The 17911-nt window shown below is 44.1% G+C and overlaps 1 non-coding gene across 1 annotated transcript; it reads right to left on the minus strand.

Annotated features, from left to right (window-relative positions):
- Positions 1-15554: 15554 nt before the first annotated feature.
- Positions 15555-15749, minus strand: LOC141222140 (U2 spliceosomal RNA). The gene has a single exon (XR_012290006.1). It is a non-coding gene; the product is annotated as a U2 spliceosomal RNA (small nuclear RNA).
- Positions 15750-17911: the final 2162 nt, after the last annotated feature.

Genomic DNA, 17911 nt, shown 5'->3' on the forward strand with positions numbered 1-17911 from the left:
GTTCCATTCCTCCAGGGTGGTTGGATCTCCTATGTCTCCCGATAGAGCTTTGGTCACTACTAGGCCAGAGGGTATAATATTGAAGGCCAGGTAGTGTTCGAGGGTGGCGACTTCCCATAGATCCCTCATTTCTTTTAGTAATAATTGTTCTAAAGTTCTGAGTGAATCTTTTATTGATTTTATGGTTTCTGGATTGGTATTTATAGTTTTTTTCTGGGTATGATGGAAGAAAAGTTGGATGTTTTCTATTCTTTCCCTCCTGTCATACCAGAGGTCTCCCATTGTCTTGAGTTCTAGGTTTGAGCCTAGCAGCCTGTTCGGTGGTTTCGGGGGGAAGTAAAGAGGGTTAGTAATAGAGGCGCTAATAGGCTACTTACTATCAGAGGCAGCGAATTTTTAGGACAGGAAACCACTAAATGTCCATAGTAGATGTACTAAATAAAATAAAATAACCTATGGTTTAAAATTCGCGCTAATGGTAGTAGAAGAAGGATACGGGAGAAGGAATGGCTAAAAAGTATTTTTATTGATACAGTTATTTAAAAACAAAAAGAGGGTTAAAATAGACGATATGAGAGGTAGATAAAAAATTAATAAATAAATAAATATGGTTCTGAGTTAAAGGATAAAACAGCTTTCCATAAAGTCTTGGGGTAGTCGATGCTGGGGTAGTAAAAAGGTGGACCTAATAAAAGAGGAATCGTATTACAATATGGTAATATGGTGTGGTGTCGTTGTACTAAAATATCGGTTCTAAATAAATATGGTATAAGTGTAAGTTACCTGTTAGGATTAGACTGGGTGTCCTTGTAGTAGCCCTGAGGCCCTTTAGGCGGCGGACTCTAGTGTCAGTAGGAAGCTTCACATATTCTGGATACCTGGGGTGCAAGAGAAGTGCATAAGAACTTGAGAGTAATAGACTAGACGTTATTAGTGGAAGTGGTATTTTACCTGCTGTTGGTGAACAACAAGGACAGAGGCGTGCGGTGTTTGTATTTCTTGGACCGAGGTCTGTAGGGAGCCACCTCTGGTGGTGGACTAGTCCGGGATGGATATGATCCTAAGATCGTAGAAGATATAGGTCGGATACTGCAGGCACTAGGTTCTCAGTAAATACGACAAGATTAGGACTTACCCTAAGGTAGATGTGTTTTATGTGAAGTTGAGTAGTCGTAGTAGTCCTTATAGGAGATGCGACAGGTGGGTCTGGTTATATCCCTGTCTTGGTGAGAAAGGTGCAGCAAGGTGCCACTGGTGGTACTGACGATGTGGCGTCTATGTAGTACCCCTTATCCTGTTTGGGAAATTAATGAAGGGTTAATGTTGGAGGTATAATGGAATTAGTCTGCAATTATGTTGTATACCTTATATCATGTATTGCAGACATAGGAGGACAGGTGCGTCGAGTATTCCAGTGGTACGGAGGGTGCAGCAGGTAGCTCTGGATGAATTTCTGCAGCAATGGTTCTATGGTAGCAGGCTCTGGTCCTGGATACCAAATAGGTGCGGTAGGGGGTTCTGACTGGGGGATCAGACAGTCAGGCAGTGGTCAGGAGGTGCTGTCACGATGTAGCAGAAGGCTGTGGTAGCAGGATAAATATAGGGCAGACCGTGTGGTCTATGGGTCTGCCTAGGATATAATGCCGAAAGTTAGGGTATCTATTCCTGTCAGTAGTATGATGACAGGCGGTGGGGGCCGAGGCCCGAGGTTACTTACAGTCTGCAGTCCCGCGGTTATCGATAGGCAATGGAGCCCGGGGCGAGAGCGGAGTCCCGGCCGGTGACCGCCGCAGCTCGCGTGCTTCCGGGTAGGTAGAGCGGGAGAGAGAGAGGGGGGGAGAGAGAGGGAGGAGGCGCGCTTTCGTTGAAAGTGCGCGAGAAGGGCAGAGTGACGCGCTGTCACGTGATCAGCAGCGTGCACTCAGTACGGAGGCCTGAGGGGGCCTGATCAGCTGGGTCAGAGACTTTTCCAACGCGTTTCGACAGCTGCGGCTGTCTTCATCAGGGATAGTCTGGCCCAGTGGGAGGTGTACTTTATATACCTGAGAGTGCTGACGTCATAGTCGCTGTCAATCATTAAAAGCAAACAATTCTATTTCACTGTTGAGTCCCCGTGGTCTTAACGTGTTTAATTTAAAAATCCATTCACTTTCTTTTTTTGACATACTTTTTATAAAGTCACCTTGTCTCCAGTGTTTATGAACTATTTCTATGCCCACCACTTGGATTCCTTGGGTGGATCCTTTGTGTTTTTCTAAAAAGTGCTTGGAGAGAGGGTGGCCTGTGAATTTGTTCTTAATATTCCTTAGATGTTCATTGATTCTGGTGCTCATGGCTCTCTTGGTTCTACCTATGTACATTTTATCGCATGGGCATACTAGTCCATAAATGACTCCCGTGGTGGTACATGTGATGAAATCTGTGATGGGGTATGACTCCTTGTAGTGACTAACTGTTTGTTGTTTAGATGGTTTCAAGGTTTTACATATTTTACATTTTTTACAAGGAAAAAAACCTGTTATTTTTTGTTTAAATGGGGTAACTGTTTGTTTATTGGCAATATTGTGTTTTATGGTGGGAGCTATGATTGACCCCAGGTTCCGTGCTTTTCTGAATATGAATCTTGGTCTGTTAGGCATCTGGTCACCAATTATTTTATCGTCTTTAAGTGTATACCAATGTTTTTGTACGATTCTCCTAAAGATATGGGTGTTAGCGGAGTAGGGAGTGATAATGGGAATGATCATATTGTGATTGGTTGGTCCTGGTTTCTCAGTGTTTTTCTCGGTTAGGAGATTTTGTCTAGGTATTATGGCTATTTTTTCTTTTGTATTTTTTAGGAAATCTGCATTGTATCCTTTTTCCAGGAATTTATTAGTGAGTAATTTTGCTTCATTATTAAAATCTTGATATTCAGAGCAATTTCTGTGGAGGCGCAGATATTGGCTGCGGGGGACATTAAGCAGCCAATTAGGAAGATGACAGCTATCTAGTGGAATATAGCTATTAGCATCAGTGGGTTTATGGTGTGTACGAGTCCGTATAGAGTTATTTTCCACAAAGATATTGAGGTCTAGGAAATTGATAGTAGTGGTGCTAGTGGTTGAAGTGAATTTCAAAAAGAATTCATTATTGTTGAGTTCTTGTATGAATAGATCAAGAGATGCTTGGTCTCCTGACCAGATAAACAATATATCATCTATAAATCTCCGCCACAGGACCAGGTTCGCATGGGGGAGACCTCCCGGGTGGATGGCTAGGGATTCCCACCAGCCAACATAGAGGTTGGCATAGCTGGGTGCGAACCTGGTTCCCATGGCGGTGCCCCACTGCTGGGAGTAGTAGTCCCCCTGATAGAGAAAGTAATTGTGTGTTAGGATGAAAAGCATACAGTCTATAATGAATTGGCTTTGTTCTGGGGGCATCTTTTGGTTGAGAAAGTGGGAAGAGGCTTCGCATCCTTTGGTATGTTGGATGTTCGTATATAATGACGTTATATCCAATGTTCCTAAAATGTAGTGGCTTTCCCATGGAGTATTATTCAGTATACGAATAGCATGTGTGCTGTCTTTTAGATGTGATGGAAGGGTTGGGACTAAGTCCTGTAGGTGATGGTCCACCAGTCTGGAGAGGTTGGATGTCAGGCACTGGATGCCAGAGATGATAGGCCTTCCTGGTGGGTTTATATTATCCTTGTGAATTTTTGGTAGATGATAAAAGGCAGCTAGTCTTGGATGTTGGATGTTCACATATTCAAATTCATTTTTATTTAGGTAACCTTCCCGAAGTCCTTTTATAGTTAGATCTCGTAGTTCTTTTTGGTACTTGCTAGTTGGGTCGGAGGGGAGTATTTGATAGGTTCTATGGTCTCCTAGGAGTCTTAGTGATTCCTTGTGGTAATAGTCTTGGTCAAGAATGACTATGCCCCCACCTTTATCGGCTGGTCTGATTACTATCTCATAGTTTTTTTGTAGTTGTTTCATAGCACGGATCTCTGGTTTAGTAAGGTTATTCTTAAATTTTTGGCATTTTTTGTTGTTAATTTTGCGAATGTCATCTGTGACATTTTTTTCAAAGGTCTTGATTGCCTCTGAATATTCTTGAAGAGGGTGGAAGTTGGATTTATTTTTTAGGGAGGTGTGTTGGAATTTGGGTGGTTCCCCATGCTCTGATGTTTCAGGAATATCTTTCTTTTTGGTGTAATATTTTTTAATAGCTAGCTGTCGTAAAAACTTTTTAATGCCTATATATGCTTGGAATTTATCAAATTGTGTAGATGGAGCATATTTTAGGCCTTTTTTTAGTAATGCATTTTCGTTATTAGTTAATTTGTGTTTGCTTAGATTGAAAATGGATGTTTGGTTATTTATTTCCTTTGGTTTGTTCTTTTTCTTTTGGGCGAGTTTCCCTCCCCTCGTGCCTCTTTTGCATTTTTTCTTGTGGCCATCCGAAAAAAATCAACATTGCTGGTATGTTTTCGTATTAGTGGACGTGAGGTGGCGATGGCGGTGACGTTAGAAACTGAGGTTGCAGACACTTGGGGAGGGGTTGCTTCTATGTGGGTAGGTTGTCCATGGGCTAGGGGTGGGGAAGTAGTTTGGTGTGGAGTTTCATCGATAGTGGTAAGCAGAGGCGAGAACCTATTGTGTGTGCTAATTGGGGTAATGATATCCTGTGAGGTAGGGTTAGTCTGGCTTGAACCTGGTTCGTTAAGAATAGGGGGGGATTCTATGTCCGAAGTGGGGTGGATAGAGATTCTGTCAATGGAATTGAGGGAGTTGTTCGGGCTTCCGACTACCTCATCCAGGGTTTCAAAAAAGTTTAGTGGTTCCCTATCAGGGTGTTGGGTAGGGAGGGGGACTGCGTCTCTGCCAAATTTGGCTCTTTTCTTTTCGACTATGTCATGTTCCTTCTGATTGATTCTGCTTTTAATGCTGTTGGTTAGACTTAGGATTTCAGGGTGGTTCTGGTGTGGTTTTATTTCATTGAATAGTAGGTTAATTTTATTTTTATTTTCCATCAGCTGTCTTTTCCTTTTATTGATTATGAACCGAACAGCTTGTGTAGAGAAATTATGGAACATGGAGTTCCATTCCTCCAGGGTGGTTGGATCTCCTATGTCTCCCGATAGAGCTTTGGTCACTACTAGGCCAGAGGGTATAATATTGAAGGCCAGGTAGTGTTCGAGGGTGGCGACTTCCCATAGATCCCTCATTTCTTTTAGTAATAATTGTTCTAAAGTTCTGAGTGAATCTTTTATTGATTTTATGGTTTCTGGATTGGTATTTATAGTTTTTTTCTGGGTATGATGGAAGAAAAGTTGGATGTTTTCTATTCTTTCCCTCCTGTCATACCAGAGGTCTCCCATTGTCTTGAGTTCTAGGTTTGAGCCTAGCAGCCTGTTCGGTGGTTTCGGGGGGAAGTAAAGAGGGTTAGTAATAGAGGCGCTAATAGGCTACTTACTATCAGAGGCAGCGAATTTTTAGGACAGGAAACCACTAAATGTCCATAGTAGATGTACTAAATAAAATAAAATAACCTATGGTTTAAAATTCGCGCTAATGGTAGTAGAAGAAGGATACGGGAGAAGGAATGGCTAAAAAGTATTTTTATTGATACAGTTATTTAAAAACAAAAAGAGGGTTAAAATAGACGATATGAGAGGTAGATAAAAAATTAATAAATAAATAAATATGGTTCTGAGTTAAAGGATAAAACAGCTTTCCATAAAGTCTTGGGGTAGTCGATGCTGGGGTAGTAAAAAGGTGGACCTAATAAAAGAGGAATCGTATTACAATATGGTAATATGGTGTGGTGTCGTTGTACTAAAATATCGGTTCTAAATAAATATGGTATAAGTGTAAGTTACCTGTTAGGATTAGACTGGGTGTCCTTGTAGTAGCCCTGAGGCCCTTTAGGCGGCGGACTCTAGTGTCAGTAGGAAGCTTCACATATTCTGGATACCTGGGGTGCAAGAGAAGTGCATAAGAACTTGAGAGTAATAGACTAGACGTTATTAGTGGAAGTGGTATTTTACCTGCTGTTGGTGAACAACAAAGACAGAGGCGTGCGGTGTTTGTATTTCTTGGACCGAGGTCTGTAGGGAGCCACCTCTGGTGGTGGACTAGTCCGGGATGGATATGATCCTAAGATCGTAGAAGATATAGGTCGGATACTGCAGGCACTAGGTTCTCAGTAAATACGACAAGATTAGGACTTACCCTAAGGTAGATGTGTTTTATGTGAAGTTGAGTAGTCGTAGTAGTCCTTATAGGAGATGCGACAGGTGGGTCTGGTTATATCCCTGTCTTGGTGAGAAAGGTGCAGCAAGGTGCCACTGGTGGTACTGACGATGTGGCACCTTGCTGCACCTTTCTCACCAAGACAGGGATATAACCAGACCCACCTGTCGCATCTCCTATAAGGACTACTACGACTACTCAACTTCACATAAAACACATCTACCTTAGGGTAAGTCCTAATCTTGTCGTATTTACTGAGAACCTAGTGCCTGCAGTATCCGACCTATATCTTCTACGATCTTAGGATCATATCCATCCCGGACTAGTCCACCACCAGAGGTGGCTCCCTACAGACCTCGGTCCAAGAAATACAAACACCGCACGCCTCTGTCCTTGTTGTTCACCAACAGCAGGTAAAATACCACTTCCACTAATAACGTCTAGTCTATTACTCTCAAGTTCTTATGCACTTCTCTTGCACCCCAGGTATCCAGAATATGTGAAGCTTCCTACTGACACTAGAGTCCGCCGCCTAAAGGGCCTCAGGGCTACTACAAGGACACCCAGTCTAATCCTAACAGGTAACTTACACTTATACCATATTTATTTAGAACCGATATTTTAGTACAACGACACCACACCATATTACCATATTGTAATACGATTCCTCTTTTATTAGGTCCACCTTTTTACTACCCCAGCATCGACTACCCCAAGACTTTATGGAAAGCTGTTTTATCCTTTAACTCAGAACCATATTTATTTATTTATTAATTTTTTATCTACCTCTCATATCGTCTATTTTAACCCTCTTTTTGTTTTTAAATAACTGTATCAATAAAAATACTTTTTAGCCATTCCTTCTCCCGTATCCTTCTTCTACTACCATTAGCGCGAATTTTAAACCATAGGTTATTTTATTTTATTTAGTACATCTACTATGGACATTTAGTGGTTTCCTGTCCTAAAAATTCGCTGCCTCTGATAGTAAGTAGCCTATTAGCGCCTCTATTACTAACCCTCTTTACTTCCCCCCGAAACCACCGAACAGGCTGCTAGGCTCAAACCTAGAACTCAAGACAATGGGAGACCTCTGGTATGACAGGAGGGAAAGAATAGAAAACATCCAACTTTTCTTCCATCATACCCAGAAAAAAACTATAAATACCAATCCAGAAACCATAAAATCAATAAAAGATTCACTCAGAACTTTAGAACAATTATTACTAAAAGAAATGAGGGATCTATGGGAAGTCGCCACCCTCGAACACTACCTGGCCTTCAATATTATACCCTCTGGCCTAGTAGTGACCAAAGCTCTATCGGGAGACATAGGAGATCCAACCACCCTGGAGGAATGGAACTCCATGTTCCATAATTTCTCTACACAAGCTGTTCGGTTCATAATCAATAAAAGGAAAAGACAGCTGATGGAAAATAAAAATAAAATTAACCTACTATTCAATGAAATAAAACCACACCAGAACCACCCTGAAATCCTAAGTCTAACCAACAGCATTAAAAGCAGAATCAATCAGAAGGAACATGACATAGTCGAAAAGAAAAGAGCCAAATTTGGCAGAGACGCAGTCCCCCTCCCTACCCAACACCCTGATAGGGAACCACTAAACTTTTTTGAAACCCTGGATGAGGTAGTCGGAAGCCCGAACAACTCCCTCAATTCCATTGACAGAATCTCTATCCACCCCACTTCGGACATAGAATCCCCCCCTATTCTTAACGAACCAGGTTCAAGCCAGACTAACCCTACCTCACAGGATATCATTACCCCAATTAGCACACACAATAGGTTCTCGCCTCTGCTTACCACTATCGATGAAACTCCACACCAAACTACTTCCCCACCCCTAGCCCATGGACAACCTACCCACATAGAAGCAACCCCTCCCCAAGTGTCTGCAACCTCAGTTTCTAACGTCACCGCCATCGCCACCTCACGTCCACTAATACGAAAACATACCAGCAATGTTGATTTTTTTCGGATGGCCACAAGAAAAAATGCAAAAGAGGCACGAGGGGAGGGAAACTCGCCCAAAAGAAAAAGAACAAACCAAAGGAAATAAATAACCAAACATCCATTTTCAATCTAAGCAAACACAAATTAACTAATAACGAAAATGCATTACTAAAAAAAGGCCTAAAATATGCTCCATCTACACAATTTGATAAATTCCAAGCATATATAGGCATTAAAAAGTTTTTACGACAGCTAGCTATTAAAAAATATTACACCAAAAAGAAAGATATTCCTGAAACATCAGAGCATGGGGAACCACCCAAATTCCAACACACCTCCCTAAAAAATAAATCCAACTTCCACCCTCTTCAAGAATATTCAGAGGCAATCAAGACCTTTGAAGAAAAAAATGTCACAGATGACATTCGCAAAATTAACAACAAAAAATGCCAAAAATTTAAGAATAACCTTACTAAACCAGAGATCCGTGCTATGAAACAACTACAAAAAAACTATGAGATAGTAATCAGACCAGCCGATAAAGGTGGGGGCATAGTCATTCTTGACCAAGACTATTACCACAAGGAATCACTAAGACTCCTAGGAGACCATAGAACCTATCAAATACTCCCCTCCGACCCAACTAGCAAGTACCAAAAAGAACTACGAGATCTAACTATAAAAGGACTTCGGGAAGGTTACCTAAATAAAAATGAATTTGAATATGTGAACATCCAACATCCAAGACTAGCTGCCTTTTATCATCTACCAAAAATTCACAAGGATAATATAAACCCACCAGGAAGGCCTATCATCTCTGGCATCCAGTGCCTGACATCCAACCTCTCCAGACTGGTGGACCATCACCTACAGGACTTAGTCCCAACCCTTCCATCACATCTAAAAGACAGCACACATGCTATTCGTATACTGAATAATACTCCATGGGAAAGCCACTACATTTTAGGAACATTGGATATAACGTCATTATATACGAACATCCAACATACCAAAGGATGCGAAGCCTCTTCCCACTTTCTCAACCAAAAGATGCCCCCAGAACAAAGCCAATTCATTATAGACTGTATGCTTTTCATCCTAACACACAATTACTTTCTCTATCAGGGGGACTACTACTCCCAGCAGTGGGGCACCGCCATGGGAACCAGGTTCGCACCCAGCTATGCCAACCTCTATGTTGGCTGGTGGGAATCCCTAGCCATCCACCCGGGAGGTCTCCCCCATGCGAACCTGGTCCTGTGGCGGAGATTTATAGATGATATATTGTTTATCTGGTCAGGAGACCAAGCATCTCTTGATCTATTCATACAAGAACTCAACAATAATGAATTCTTTTTGAAATTCACTTCAACCACTAGCACCACTACTATCAATTTCCTAGACCTCAATATCTTTGTGGAAAATAACTCTATACGGACTCGTACACACCATAAACCCACTGATGCTAATAGCTATATTCCACTAGATAGCTGTCATCTTCCTAATTGGCTGCTTAATGTCCCCCGCAGCCAATATCTGCGCCTCCACAGAAATTGCTCTGAATATCAAGATTTTAATAATGAAGCAAAATTACTCACTAATAAATTCCTGGAAAAAGGATACAATGCAGATTTCCTAAAAAATACAAAAGAAAAAATAGCCATAATACCTAGACAAAATCTCCTAACCGAGAAAAACACTGAGAAACCAGGACCAACCAATCACAATATGATCATTCCCATTATCACTCCCTACTCCGCTAACACCCATATCTTTAGGAGAATCGTACAAAAACATTGGTATACACTTAAAGACGATAAAATAATTGGTGACCAGATGCCTAACAGACCAAGATTCATATTCAGAAAAGCACGGAACCTGGGGTCAATCATAGCTCCCACCATAAAACACAATATTGCCAATAAACAAACAGTTACCCCATTTAAACAAAAAATAACAGGTTTTTTTCCTTGTAAAAAATGTAAAATATGTAAAACCTTGAAACCATCTAAACAACAAACAGTTAGTCACTACAAGGAGTCATACCCCATCACAGATTTCATCACATGTACCACCACGGGAGTCATTTATGGACTAGTATGCCCATGCGATAAAATGTACATAGGTAGAACCAAGAGAGCCATGAGCACCAGAATCAATGAACATCTAAGGAATATTAAGAACAAATTCACAGGCCACCCTCTCTCCAAGCACTTTTTAGAAAAACACAAAGGATCCACCCAAGGAATCCAAGTGGTGGGCATAGAAATAGTTCATAAACACTGGAGACAAGGTGACTTTATAAAAAGTATGTCAAAAAAAGAAAGTGAATGGATTTTTAAATTAAACACGTTAAGACCACGGGGACTCAACAGTGAAATAGAATTGTTTGCTTTTAATGATTGACAGCGACTATGACGTCAGCACTCTCAGGTATATAAAGTACACCTCCCACTGGGCCAGACTATCCCTGATGAAGACAGCCGCAGCTGTCGAAACGCGTTGGAAAAGTCTCTGACCCAGCTGATCAGGCCCCCTCAGGCCTCCGTACTGAGTGCACGCTGCTGATCACGTGACAGCGCGTCACTCTGCCCTTCTCGCGCACTTTCAACGAAAGCGCGCCTCCTCCCTCTCTCTCCCCCCCTCTCTCTCTCCCGCTCTACCTACCCGGAAGCACGCGAGCTGCGGCGGTCACCGGCCGGGACTCCGCTCTCGCCCCGGGCTCCATTGCCTATCGATAACCGCGGGACTGCAGACTGTAAGTAACCTCGGGCCTCGGCCCCCACCGCCTGTCATCATACTACTGACAGGAATAGATACCCTAACTTTCGGCATTATATCCTAGGCAGACCCATAGACCACACGGTCTGCCCTATATTTATCCTGCTACCACAGCCTTCTGCTACATCGTGACAGCACCTCCTGACCACTGCCTGACTGTCTGATCCCCCAGTCAGAACCCCCTACCGCACCTATTTGGTATCCAGGACCAGAGCCTGCTACCATAGAACCATTGCTGCAGAAATTCATCCAGAGCTACCTGCTGCACCCTCCGTACCACTGGAATACTCGACGCACCTGTCCTCCTATGTCTGCAATACATGATATAAGGTATACAACATAATTGCAGACTAATTCCATTATACCTCCAACATTAACCCTTCATTAATTTCCCAAACAGGATAAGGGGTACTACATAGACGCCACATCGTCAGTACCACCAGTGGCACCTTGCTGCACCTTTCTCACCAAGACAGGGATATAACCAGACCCACCTGTCGCATCTCCTATAAGGACTACTACGACTACTCAACTTCACATAAAACACATCTACCTTAGGGTAAGTCCTAATCTTGTCGTATTTACTGAGAACCTAGTGCCTGCAGTATCCGACCTATATCTTCTACGATCTTAGGATCATATCCATCCCGGACTAGTCCACCACCAGAGGTGGCTCCCTACAGACCTCGGTCCAAGAAATACAAACACCGCACGCCTCTGTCCTTGTTGTTCACCAACAGCAGGTAAAATACCACTTCCACTAATAACGTCTAGTCTATTACTCTCAAGTTCTTATGCACTTCTCTTGCACCCCAGGTATCCAGAATATGTGAAGCTTCCTACTGACACTAGAGTCCGCCGCCTAAAGGGCCTCAGGGCTACTACAAGGACACCCAGTCTAATCCTAACAGGTAACTTACACTTATACCATATTTATTTAGAACCGATATTTTAGTACAACGACACCACACCATATTACCATATTGTAATACGATTCCTCTTTTATTAGGTCCACCTTTTTACTACCCCAGCATCGACTACCCCAAGACTTTATGGAAAGCTGTTTTATCCTTTAACTCAGAACCATATTTATTTATTTATTAATTTTTTATCTACCTCTCATATCGTCTATTTTAACCCTCTTTTTGTTTTTAAATAACTGTATCAATAAAAATACTTTTTAGCCATTCCTTCTCCCGTATCCTTCTTCTACTACCATTAGCGCGAATTTTAAACCATAGGTTATTTTATTTTATTTAGTACATCTACTATGGACATTTAGTGGTTTCCTGTCCTAAAAATTCGCTGCCTCTGATAGTAAGTAGCCTATTAGCGCCTCTATTACTAACCCAGTAATCCAATCTAGATTGTATTCTTCCACTTTCGGAAAAGAAGGTATTTAACAAAGGCCTCACTTTACATACACTTTGCATATCATGCAAATCAAAATCACTAACCAACTCTAACAAAGTTTTCCCAGACACATCCACATTCACTCTCCCCACATCACAATTCATATCACCCACAATCACCACAGGCATTCTTCCCGGAACAAAAAGTTTAATTTTTTCAAATAACTTTTTCCGGTCATTTTTCTCCACCGGCGCATAAACATTAATAACACAAAATTTAACATTTTTATACTCAAAATTTGCTAAAACGCACCTCCCCACATCAATCACCACATAATCACTCAAAACCACCTCCCTCCCTTTAACTAAAATCCCCACACCATCATTTTTATTACATGCACTCCCCGACCACACAGATGCTCCATGAGACCATTCATCTCCTCTCACCCCATCCACCACTCCACACTCTTGCAAACAAAAAATCGATGCATTCTTCATAGCCAAAAAATCAAAAATTGCAGCCCTCCTGGCCTTATTTTTAAACACTCTCACATTTTGTGAAATTATAGTAAAACCCATTTTTTCCTTTTTTAAACCTCCTAAAAAAAACGAAAACAGAAAAGTTACAAAAACACTACAAAAACTCCACTCACAAGAAAAAGCCTTTGACTTAAGTCAAAGCTTATAATAGGCATTATCACGCATATTGCAAGGCAACCTTAACCAGCACCCCCACTATCTTCTTCCACCATCTGAACCGAGCAACTCGTTTCCGAGCCGCTAGCAGCATCACCATCACCCCACCTTGCTTTCTTGGCACCCACTTTTCGCTGCGGTGCCTTGATATCTTCTTCATCATTTGCCCCACCACCCTCCCTGTGACACTTTCTACTCCCCCCACCCTCATCTGAGAAGTACTCCTCAATATTCTCAGGATCTGAAGGGTGTGATGACCCTTCCCCAGTTTCCATACAATCTGCAGCATCTACAACGTCCTGAAAGTCCAACGTATCCGGACACCTTCCTTCTCCCGCTGCATTCATCTGCCCCTCCATTCTCCTCAATTCTTTCACAAGCTCCTTCTCCATTTTAGGTGCCTTTTTCTCCTTCTGGTAAGCAGGCCTCAGACTCACAGTTTCAGGGGCAGACCTTTCACTCCGCCTCCTCTGCTCTCTCTCCATTCTAGCAGTTTCTCTTTCTATCTGCTGCAAAACCCTCCTCTCCTCCTCCTCCTTCTTCCTCTCCTTATCAGTTTTCCTGGGCACACCCTGCGGGCAATCTTTAAACATGTGCTCACCACTTCCACACATGTCACAAGCCTTGGGCTTCGGGCACGCACTTGCCACATGCCCCTCCTCTTTGCAGTTACGGCAACATTGCCCTTTCTTACATGCATCCTGCACATGTCCAAAGCAGTAACATTTCCTGCAATACATAGGCTGCCCTACATAGTAAAGGAAGCCCCTATGTCCCGCCACAGAAAAATTCGCAGGAGGATGTCTAAAGCCTCCCACACTTCCAGGATCCTTCTTCAGTTTCACCCGAAACTTGTATTTGCAGTTGAAAATACCTAAAGAATTAAACTGCTTTTCCCCTTTACGCACATAATCACAGTACCGTGCAAGGAAGCCTTCAAGCAATGCTGGCTCAGTAAAAGGGTTATAAACTGTTACCCACACAATCTTTTCTTGAAGTCCAAACAAGGGTTCAAACCACACCCCTTCCAAGAAAGGATCATCAGTGTGACTCCGAAGCCACTCAAACACATCAAGGCAGGTATTTTCTTCTACAAAAGTCACGTCATATGTACCTGATTTAGGAAACTCGTTGACGCTGTAGAAGTTGCCTCGTTTTGCTCCAGCTTTTCCTTCCAAAAGTTTCTCCACGATGAAGGACACATTATTCCTCTCGGAAACTGATGGATCCACTCCAATTCGGATAGTATTCTTCACGAAGTTCATCTTCAAAACCTGTCAGTATAATACCACAGAAAATCGCCAAATCCTTTCGCAAAAAGGCCTGGATTCCTCCAGAGAACTCGCACCTATCAGGCTGCAACCAAATGGTCTTAGCCAAAAGGCCGAGAAGCGATAACCAGAATTGGTTTCGAACTACGGAGCCACCCAAGGATCCTGAAGAGTCCATTTGTGGAGATGAGCTCCTGGACTCCCGTTAAGAAGACATGTTGTCAACCTCTAGATCCCTTACATGCCTGCACTTTTCGGCTTGCTGCTGCTGCAATCCACGCGTTTTAGATCTGCATAACTCCACCTCTTTAAACACAGCACCCTCACCCCCTGCTGTTCCCACCCGCCTCAACACCGTTGGAAGGGAGGAGAACCAATTAAGGCGGGGGGTGGGGTGGAACGAGCAGCTGTCTACCCTTAGCAGGAGGGCTGCTGATTACTTACCTCTCCTGCTGCTGCTGGCAGTCCAGCAGCAGACTGAAGGTGGCTGCTGCTGTGCGCAGGTATATAAAGGCTCAGAGCCTATTATGACACGCGCAGCCAGCGTTCCATTGCCACATTCCATCTACTGCAGGCAGGATACCTGGCTGGCTGAATGTCGCTGAGAAGCTCACAGAGACCGCCATAAGCAACAGTTTAACAGAATGCCACAGACTAATCAACCAAACTTTTTGGGTTGGGTTCTCTTTTATAGTCTGCAGGCATTAATTGAAAGAAGTCAGTGTTCCAGCAGAGGGAGACAACATTTCAGAAAAGGCATTGTAGCAAACCAAAAAAGAAATTTTAAGCGCAGCAGAGTAACCAGCGCACATACCTGTTAGCTCAGGTGAGTTTAAAAGGCTGCTGTTGATAACAAGGGCATTTGCTAAATAGATGGTGTGTGTGCAACAATATACTGAAAGGTCAATTATATTGTGCAGCTTATCTCACCACCTGTAGTTATTTAGGTGAAAGCTCCAAAATGCTTGCCTAATATGTCTGTTTATCCAAAAGGAAGTAAAGAGGGAGAGCTAGAAAGATAGCATTGCGTTACATTACATGGCAATGCAATGCACAGTTGCTGAAGTTGAACCAAAATGAGCTTGTCATCTGGCTTCTGCAACTTTGAACATGAAAAATCCAATGAGGAGAAGAAAAGCAAAGCCAAAGAGTCCATCCCAAAATCCGACAAACAAGCAAAATGAACAAAAAACATTGAATTCAATACTTTCTGATTTTAGAAACTGCATTAAAGAAGGGGTGCACCGGTCCTGGAGATACTGCAATACCAGGTCAATGCGTGGAGTGGACAGAGCAAGCTCTTTTTCCATCTCCCTGTTCTAAAAATCCATTTAATATATGGTCACCAGATAGGGGACGTATCAGATATTAAACTGATAAGAACAGATTTTTTTTGATTGAATATATCTTTTATTAGCACAAAAAATAAGTTAACAGACAGTGTACAGTGCCGCAGCCTAGTACACACAGAATTCTACATCATATTTACATAGCATGAGGATACGACGCACTAACTAGACACATCACACCCCTATGCTACACAAAACACTCAATCTGAAAGAAAAAGCATGTCAATCAATACAGTACGACGAACCGTGATAAGGGATGGGGATTGGGAAAAAGGGGATGGGGAGGGGAAAAACACAGGCCCGAAGCTTTATTGAAAGACAAGACACATAAGGGGAGAGGGGGAGCAGGGGTTTAGTCCTCATCCTCGTCCTCCGGACCGTCCACGATGGAATAGTCTCTGAGCAGGCTGTGGATCAGCCTGCGGCAGTCCTGGATGGACATCCTCTCCCTCCTCAAGATGAGCCGGTTCCTGGCGACCCAAACGGCATCCTTGAAGCAGTTCATAAGACGCCAAGCCTCCTGGATGGCTCCGACGGTATGAACCCCAGGGAAGAGTCCGTAAAGTACAGAATGGTGCGATAGGCTCGCCCTGGGGACAGAGTTCCTCAGGTCGTCCTCAAGGGCAGTCAACAGGCGCTGTGCAAATCCGCAGTCCCAAAAAGTGTGCAAAGATGTTTCCTCCACGAAGGGGCACCTTGGGCAGTACCGGGTCTTGCACAGGTTCCGGGCATGCATGAATGACCGGACGGGCAGTCCGCCCTGAATCGCCATCCACGACAAGTCCTTGTGCCCGTTGGTCAGCCTGTCAGACGACACATTTGTCCACACAGTCTCCAGCGTGTCCTGGTGAAGTCCTGTGATGTTCTCTACGTCATCCTTGGCTCTGATGAGCTTGTGGATAGTTTTGGGCTTCCACAAGTCGGGCTTGAGTCCCTCCAGTTGATGTTCCCCCACAAATCGAACGACGTCTCCGTAGAACCATGGCGTCGTCCAGTTGTAGGGGAAGGAGCTGTCCCACTTGTCCCAGCCGAGTCGCCTCCAAAGAGGAAGCAGGAAGAAGCGAGACATGGACCTGCCCGCGGAGCCATTCTTGACTTGCAAAGTCCGGCGGACACAATCACACACAAAAGAGGATCGCAGGAGGGTGGGGATATCTGGAACGCCCTTCCCACCCTTGCGAGGCTCCTTGTACATGACGGCCCGCCTGACTCTGTCCATCTTGGATCCCCAGACAAAGTGAAACACTGTCCTGGTAATGGCCCTGCACACAGTGACGTGTGGGGGCCAGGCCTGCGCCGTGTACTGCAAGACGGGCAGGACCTCATTACGCAGGACGAGTGCCTTACCCTCACAAGTGAGGTGTCTGAGGCTCCAGAGTCCGATCCGTTGCTTCACCTTGGCCAAGCGTTCTTGCCAGGACTTGAGGGCCGCTCCTTCCTTCCCGAACTAGACTCCCAGCACCTTGAGGAAATCCGGTTGAATGTTGAAGGGGAAGGGGGCGGAGGAGGCCGGCTGCCAATCCCCGAAGAGCATGGCTTCCGACTTCCTGCAGTTGACTTTGGCCCCTGAAGCCCGGCCGAACCTCTCACACGTCTGGACGAGGGCGTCGACTGAACCACGATCAGCGCAGAAGACGGTGACGTCGTCCATGTAGAGCGAACACTTGACCTCGTGTCGTCCCGGACCCGGTGCGGTGATCCCTCTGATCTCTCCATTCTGCCGGATAGCCTCTGCGAAGAGTTCTATAACACAAACAAAAAGAAGAGGTGATAGAGGGCAGCCTTGTCTGACCCCAGAGAGGACAGGGAAGGGGTCAGTCTTCCAGCCGTTCACCAACACCAAGCTGTGGATATCAAAATACATCAGACGGACATACGAACAAAACATGTTACCCAAACCTAACCGGTGCAGAGCTCGGCCCATGAACTCGTGGGAAACCCGGTCGAAGGCCTTCTCCTGATCCAAGGAGACCAGGGCCGCGTGTGCGCGGCGGACCTTGATGTACTCGACCGTGTCCCGCACGAGAGCGAGGCTGTCTGCGATGCGACGTCCAGGGATGCCGCAGGTCTGGTCCGGGTGGATGATCCGTCCGATGACCGTCTTAAGTCGTGTCGCCATCGTCTTGGCCAGGATCTTGTAGTCCACGTTGAGCAGAGTGATGGGACGCCAATTCCTCAGGTCGCACCTCTCTCCCTTCCGCTTGTACAGGATCGTGACCATTCCTTCCCTCAAAGATGGAGG

This window comes from Phyllobates terribilis, unplaced genomic scaffold, assembly GCF_046119375.1.
Source record: "Phyllobates terribilis strain yellow unplaced genomic scaffold, ASM4611937v1 Scaffold_342__1_contigs__length_2020279, whole genome shotgun sequence".
Taxonomy (NCBI): Eukaryota; Metazoa; Chordata; class Amphibia; order Anura; family Dendrobatidae; genus Phyllobates; species Phyllobates terribilis.